Genomic DNA, 8441 nt, shown 5'->3' with positions numbered 1-8441 from the left:
CATTATAGATATGAGTATGTGAGCGTGCATTACACTATATTTTGTTAAAGATATTTCAAGGATTAACTCCTTTTAAGCCGCAAGTGTGTTAAAAGTTTCAAGTGGAGTTGCTGCTATAATTTACATTAGAACATAAAATAGGAGCCCTTCAGTCCCGCAAGCCTGTTGTGCTTTTTGTAAGATCATTGGCAATTGGATTGTCACCTCAACTCTTCTCTCCTGCCTTTTCTCCGTAACCTATGACACTCCAGTTGTTCAAGAATATGTCTATCTCAATTTAGAGCATATTCCATGACTAAGAGTCCATGCATCTATTCGGTGTATAATTCCAATCATTAATGACCGTCTCAGAGATGGAATTTCTCCTCATCTCAATCTTAAATGAGAGATATCCCTTAGTTCCACAAGTCAACCTATGAAGTGAAAACATCTTCTCAGCACCCACCCTGTCAGAATCTTATACATTTCAATAAAATCACCCATCATTCTTTTAAACTCCTCTAGTCACCCCATTGAGTCAAGCCACTTTACCCATATCAATGACTATTATGACTAATAAACAAGCAATAACCAAAGTAAACGATGAACAGAATTTTTCACATTGCTCCCATGGGTTTTTTTTCCCTCACAACCTCGATGGGAGTATAACTTTTAACATACGAATAGCCCAGGACAATTCTGGGAGCGAGGTTAGCAAACCCTACCTGTGCCCACCTTGCTGAATGACTCTCTTTGTATTTAATCCCAAACACAGTCGCTGCTGCCACCTGAACAATATTTGTGAGCCAATTACTGTTGTGGAATAAAATCCTATGCGTTATGATTGGTTGCCAAGGTGAACTTGAGGATTCCAGCTCTCTTGGTTCTGGAGAATGTGTGTTGTGGCAACTCAGGTCAATGCCTTTAATACAAATCTGGTTGCAGCTTTGACACAGAGGCAGCTTGCATTTGTAAGATGCTTCAATTATATTAATGCAGCTGGCAATTCTTCACTTAATAACTTCAAAGAGAAAAATATTGAAATAATTTCTTTCTGTTTGGCCATTTTGCTTTGAATATATATCATGTTAAAAAGTTATATAGGACATTGTTATTTCAAGGGAGTTATAATTACTTAACATGAGGACTTAACCTGAAGAGAAACTGATAATGGGTATAATCTTGTCCAAAAACAGAGTGCATATAAAACCTGTCAAGACTTGTCAGATCACAGGAAGAACAGCCGTGTAAAATTTACCCTAAAGCATTCTATTTTTGCTCACTAGACTGTGGTTAATGCTTGTTTGTCCTGCTCAAGTTTTATTAATCGCTCATTTCTTTTTATTGAGATGAATGGTACAGAACAACCAGTTTTAACAACTCATCATACGTCAGTAGTTTTACAAAAGTCTTCTCAAGTTTCCCGACTATTTTTCTGGTCAAAAAGTATTCTTAAACATATACTTAATAGCACACATCTGCAAGTTACTTGCCATTTTGTGGTTGGAACAGGAGAATATAATTAAATTAGCATATATGTGAATTCTTATAAAGTTTAAGCAGCATTTTGCTCAAATATGGGATTCTGTCCCGTGTCCTGGCATTTCATGCTTCATTGAGGTATGATTTAATCCTACAGCATATGCTGGTTTAGATTAAAATATCAATAACTTTGTTTTATACTCTTCCAATAAACTGGAGAGGACTAATTTGACTCAGATGCCAAAGTCAGAGTTGATGAGGAGTGGAACTGTGATCAAAAAAATCACAATCTCAGCAATTTATGAATTTTTGATAAGCACTGAGCTTAAAGGACCTAATCAACTTCAAAGTGGATAATAATTAGGAGAAAAGTAGTTCATTGTTCCCAAACCTGATGCAATACATAAATTATATTCAAAATGTCAAAGGAATTTCTCACACCATATAAAGCCTCCTACCCATATTTATGGTCACCCCATGATATTATGGCCTCTCGATTCTTTGTAGGTTATTACTGATCACTCTCATATTTCTCAGCCTGACTTCAATGGTATTTCTTTCAGAACTGCCCCATGGAAATAACTCATCTTCAATTAATTCCAACTGTACTTCCAAACTTCCAGCTGCGAAATCTTCATGCCTCCTTTGATATTCTAACTCTGCAGCTGCAATTTATTCATTCATTCATCGTTTTGACTCTCAAAGAACACATCCCTAACAAAAGTGTCATTGTCACCATCCAATCATTTCCAAAGGTCCAGAACCAACTTCCAGTCCTTCAAGTCCAAGAGACACAAAATGGAAGTACCTCAGACGTAATTGTATTAGACATCTATCAACAGCTTCTGGCTGGTTAACATCAAGTTCCACTGGATCACACATTCCTTTTCCAAACAACTCCATGTTTTAAGATCTTGGTTGAGGGCTCTATTAACCTCACGCATCTTTCATCTACTTTCTTAAAAATTCATTTTGTGGGTTGTCGGTGTCTGGCTGGCCAGCATTTGTTGCTCATCCCTAGTTGCCTTTGAGAAGGTGAGCTGCCTTCTTGAACTGCTGCAGTCCACCTACTGTGGGTTGACCCACAAAGCCATTAGGGAGGAAATTCCAGGAACAGCAATATATTTTCAAGTCAGGACAGTAGTGGCTTGGAGGATAACTTGAAGATGGTGGTGTTCCAACATATCTGCTGCCCATGTCCTTCTAGATGGAAGTGGTCGTGGGTCTGGAAGGTGCTGTCTGAGGATCTTTGGTGAATTTCTGCAGTGCATCTTGTAAATAGTACACACACTTGCTACTGAGTGTCAGTGGTGGAGGGAGTGGGTGCAGTGCCAATCAAGTGGGTTGCTTTGCCCTGGATGGTGTCAAGCTTCTTGATTGTTGTTGGGGCTGCACTCATCCAGGCAAGTGAGGAGTATTCCATCACACTCTGGACTTGTGCCCTGTGGATGGTGGACAGGCTTTCAGGAGTCAGGAAGTGAGTTACTCACTTTATTGCTAGCCTCTGACTTGCTCTTGTAGCCACTGTATTTATGTGGTGAGTCCAGTTGGGCTTCTGATCAATGATAACTCCCAGGATGTTGATAGTGGGGGATTCAGTGATGGTATTGAATGTCAAGGGAGGTGGTTAGCTTGTCTCTTATTTGTGATGGTCGTACCCTGGCATTTATGTGGTACGAATGTTACTTGCCACTTGTCAGCCCAAGCCTGGATATTGTCCAGATCTTATTGCATTTGAACATGGATGGCTTCAGTATCTGAGGAGTCGAGAATGGTGCTGAACATTGTTTAAGCATCGGTGACCATCCCCACTTCTGACCTTATGATGAAGGGAAGGTCATTGATGAAGCAACTGAAGATGGTTTGGCCTAGGACACTACACTAAGGAGCCCCTGCAGAGGTGTCCTGGGGCTGAGATGACTGACCACCAATGACCACGACCATCTTCCTATGTGTCAGGTATGGCTAATCACCAGAGAGTTTGCTCCTGACACCCATTGATTCCAGTTTTGCTAGGACTCCTCGATGCCACACTCGGTCGGCTGCAGCCTTGATATCAAGGGCTGTCACTCTCACCTTACCTCTGGAATTCAGCTCTTTTGCCCATGTTTGAACCAAGGCTGTAATGAGGTCAGGAGCTGAGTGGCCCTGGAGGAATCCAAACTGGGGGTCACTGAGCAGGTTATTGCTGAGCAGGTGCTGTTTGATAGCACCATTGATGACACCTTCCATCATTTTACTGGTAATCAAAAGTAGACTGATGGGGCGGTAATTGGCCAGATTGGATCTATCCTGCATTTTACGTATAGTATTGTTTCCTTGACTACTTCCTTAAACTCTTTTGCTATGTACTTCCATTCTCACCCCAACAGCAAATGTGCAAAGCTGATGAAATTTTTCACCACGAAGATTGAGACAATGGACTTTTTGTTTTCTCTTCACCTCCATAATCCTTCTGATAATTACTTTAAATATACCCTGAGGATATAATTCTCTCTGCCATAGAATATAGGTCTTTCGTGTGACATCTAACACAGCTGTCATAATTTTATACAGCTCAATTAACTCTTCCTTCAACCTCCCTGTTCCAAAGAAACCAAACCCAGCCAACCCAATCATTCCTTATAAGTAAAAGTTGCCATTCCAATAAACATCCTCGCAAATTTCCTTTCCAATCCTTTCTAATATGATAATGTCCTTCTTTTATTATGGTGACCAGAATTATACACTGTACTTAGCTATGGTTTAACTAATATTTCATACAGTTCTTGCAAAACCTCTCTTTTTGGATATTCTAATAGAAGGCCAATGAGGGAATGATAAGCAAACAGATGGAATGGTCAGTTCTTAGAACCTTCCCAAAGATCTGCCCAAAGAGATAAATCATCTCACAAGCATGGTCAAAGTTAGTGAATGCATCTTCAAATGGCAACTCCTATTCACTGCACCAACAACCTCTCGCACACTCAATGGACCACAGCCTCGTCAATTACCCATCAATAATCAGGACTCATGTTCAATATTCTACCTCACCCTTACATAACAACAATGCTGCAAGCCTCACACCTTTCTGTTGCATCTTCTACATGCCAACAGTTATTCAGCTTTGACAGGAGTTTCATCACCCAAACAACATAATACTAACACTAATATTCTTTCCTCTTTCTTGCAGGGCAGGGTGTCTCCGTGATGCAGTGAGCGTCTCAGATTTGGTGGTGGTTGACTAGGATGACTGTGGGATCCTGTGCACATTTGCATCACCAGAGTCCTCCGAAGAAGATGATGCTCCACATTGTGGGGGCCCCTTGTGATTTCTAAAGCCACTTCAGCCACCTTCCAGGATGATGAGACTTTCCTGGTTAATGGCCTTCTCAATCCAATGCATCCTGATCTGGCTCTCTGACATGGAAGTAACCGTGCGCACAGCATCAAGTGCCAGACAAACAGAGCTTGGCGTGTGCTCAGCAGTGCCACAGACAATACCATAGCTGGTGCTGGGAGAATAGCCTCCTCCATTCCCCAGCTAGAGACCCAGGATCACAGAGGGCCTTAAGTTTAGTGATAGGGAGAAGGGATGATGGGGCTGTGGGGCATTGATGTCTTTAGGTCTGGGGTTGCAGGGTGCAGGAGGACAGGGGTATCGGAAACAGGGGCAGGGTGTGGATCCCAGTGTGCATGTCTCAGCCCAATATCCAGTCCCTTGATCAGACACTGACCTCTACCTTATCAAGTGACAAGTTGCCTATACTGGTTGACACGTCAGGCATGATGTATGCTAATAGAGGCACTTACAGGTGCTTAATTCCAATGGTAGTGAGCTGACAAGCTCCTTAAGTGGTCTTTTGTTGATGTGTAAGAGCCTCAATTGACAGCAGAACAGGAAGATGAGCATGGGCCTTCCGGCCCAGAACTTAATTATGATGAAGTAAGAAGGAGGCAGAGTTTTGGGACACCAACAGCCCACAGTCTTCCCACTGTAAAGATTGTCACATCCCAAAACGGATGATTACGCTTATAGCACAGAAGGTGGTCACAGTCTAGCAATGTCGAAGCACCTCCACTTGATCTGACGGTCACAGCCACTTAGCTAATGGCACTGTATAAATTGTGAAGGCCTGCATTGGGTCAGATTGGCACAGTTAGTCACTGGGTGGAAGTGGGCATGGGGGAATGCATAGTTCAAAAGGCGCTCTGGTGGCACAGTCAGGAGGTTTGGGTTCAAGTCCCATATCTCATAATACGTCACAGCAGATTGTTTAAAATATCAAGTATAGTTCAAATGCCAGTTCAATAGAAGGTATTATTCGAGATGAGTTTTGTTCAATTTGAATTCTAATGGCGCAATGAGCAGGAGAATCTTGATGTGCATTCCCAATTAAATGCTTGGCACAATGATGGGCATGCTTCAGATCCCCTTTGTATTGTCAAAGTGCATGGAGGAGACTGGCTCCAAATTGGAACAGGATTGAAAGCAAAGCTCTGAACACATCCTTTCCAATTTGGAAATGGAGTGTACACAGGATTTGCAAATCTACTGACACAGCACATCTGCTATCTGATGTCCCAGCTTCCACTGTAACAAATTATCTGGGCGCTGCACTGTAAGGTCAAACTGAGTCATGGGTTTTCAGCTTGTTGAAGCCTCTACCATGTTGGCACTCAGTGTCATAGAGCCATAGAGATGTACAGCATGGAAACAGACCTTTCAGTCCAACACATCCATGCTGACCAGATATCCTAAATTAATCTAGCCCCATTTGCCAGAATTTGGCCCGTATCCCTCTAAACTCTTCCTATTCATGTACCCATCCTTGCTGTACCCATTAAATGTTGTAATTGTACAAGTCTCCACCTCTTCCTCTGGCAGCTTGTTCTATACACGTACCACCCTCTGCCCTAGGGAGGCTTTTTAAACCTTTCCCCTCCCACCTTAAACCTATGCCCTTTAGTTTTAGACTCCCCTACCCTGGGATAAAGACCTTGTCTATTCACCCTATCCACGCCCCTCATGATTTTATAAACAACTATGAAGGTAAATCCTTAGCCTCCAATGCTCCAGGGAGAATAACCCCCGCCTATTCAGCCTCTTCCTTTAACTCAAGCCCTTCAATCCTTGTAAATCTTTTCTGAATCCATTCAAGTTTCACAGCATCTTTCCTATAACAGGGAGACCAGAATTCAAAGACAGTTGCAGGCTTTCACAGCAGTCCAGGAATTTGTCCTTCAGTAGACTACTGGGATTTCCTAGGTACTGCCCAGAGAGGAGTGACAGTGGTTCCCTGAAGCATGAGCCAGTATCCCCTTTCAAGAAAATAGTGTTAATTCTCTATACATTATACTCACCAGTACCTTTCCTGTTGCCTTTCATCCAACCAGCTCAGGTAACTACTGCCCATGACTAGACGGTGAAGTCTAGAGCGAGCTCCTCAAGTCTCAGAGCTGCTTAAAGTTATCCTCCAAAACTGACTGTAGATTCCTCAGTGAAAGTCAGTTGCCTTCCATCAGCTGTATGTTGTCACTGGAGTAGCACAGAATATGAATGCTAGACCAGACAAACAGGCACAAAGGGAGTACATCAGGGTAAATTGTTGAGTTTTGTACGTGTTATCAGAAGTGTTGTCGGATAAAGTTGTTGTGGAATGTTGCTTTGTTGCTAGAATTTACTTCAGGATTTTGCTGAAGGTGATGTTGTGATTGTTTGCAGCAGATTTATTGAAAACGGAAGATTCTGGACCAACTGTGATGTGGGGTTCACATCACAATGAAACTAGAGTATGAGTATCTGCTCAGTCCATCAAGAATGAAAGGGTGCCCGATGCATCTTCCGCAGTCCTTTATCTCCTTCACTTTTATCTCTTCCCCCTTGTTCTATCTATCCTCTCCAGGCTGTTTCCAGAGACCTGGTGACAGAGACTGTGCTTCATTGAAGCAATGTTATGGTTGATACAGCTGACTACTATGAAATTGGAAACATATTCGAGTGGATACTGGGTAAGGGGAGGGAAGCCCAGAAGTAAATAGTGGGAGGGAGGTGGGGCTGGGGGGGAGAGTAGGTGGAATGGTGATAGGTGGATGCAGGCAGGGGGTTATTGTGATTGGTTAATAGGAAGGATGATGCGGACAGTTGAGTAAGAAGATGGATAGGTTACGTCAGGTCAGGGACGCAAAGAGGATGGGGAGGGCTGGACATGGGATAAGGCTGGGGGTGGAGGGATTTTGAAGTTGGTGAAGTCAATATTGAGGCCATTGGGCTATAAGCTCCCAAGGCAAAATATCAGGTGTTGTTCCTCCAGTTGACATTTGGCCTCATTCTGACAGTGGAGTAGGTCAAGGATAGATGTGTCACCAGGGGAGTTTAAGCCGGGGGGGGGAATTGAAATAGATGGCAACTGGAAGGTCATGTTGGTTGATGCATACACAACGCAGATGCTCTGCGAACTGGTCTCCAAGTTTGCGTTGGTCTCCCTGATATAGAGGGGACCACATGGGGAGCAACAGATACAATAGATCAGGTTGGATGAATCTCTGCCAGATCTGGAAGGAGTTTTTGGGGCCTTGGATGGAGGTGAGAGGGGAGGTGTAGGAGCAGGTGTTGCACCTCTTTGCAGTTGTGGGGAAAGGGTGTGGTGGGGAACTTGTTCGGGGAGTGTAGAGCTGACGAGGAAGTCGTGGAGTGAACGGTCCCTGCGGAAAGTGGACCGGGTTGGGGAGGGAAATATCTTTTTGGTGGTAGGGTCTGATTGTAGGTGGCGGAAATGTTGAAGGATGATGCATTGGATTCGGAAGTTGGTGGGATGGTATGTGAGGACTAAGGGGACTCTATCCTTATTGTTGTTGGGGGGGGAGGGGGTTGGAGGGCAGAAGTGTGGGAAATGGAGGAGGTACAGTTGAGGGCGTCCTTAATAACACAGGAGGGGAAAGTATGATCCCTAAAATAGGAGGGTATCTGGGATGTCCTAGAATAGAACACCTCATCCTGG

This window comes from Rhincodon typus, chromosome 3 (genome assembly GCF_021869965.1).
Source record: "Rhincodon typus isolate 14 chromosome 3, sRhiTyp1.1, whole genome shotgun sequence".
NCBI classification, from domain to species: Eukaryota; Metazoa; Chordata; class Chondrichthyes; order Orectolobiformes; family Rhincodontidae; genus Rhincodon; species Rhincodon typus.
The sequence above is the reverse complement of the archived record's forward strand: the minus strand, read 5'-3'. Positions refer to the sequence as shown.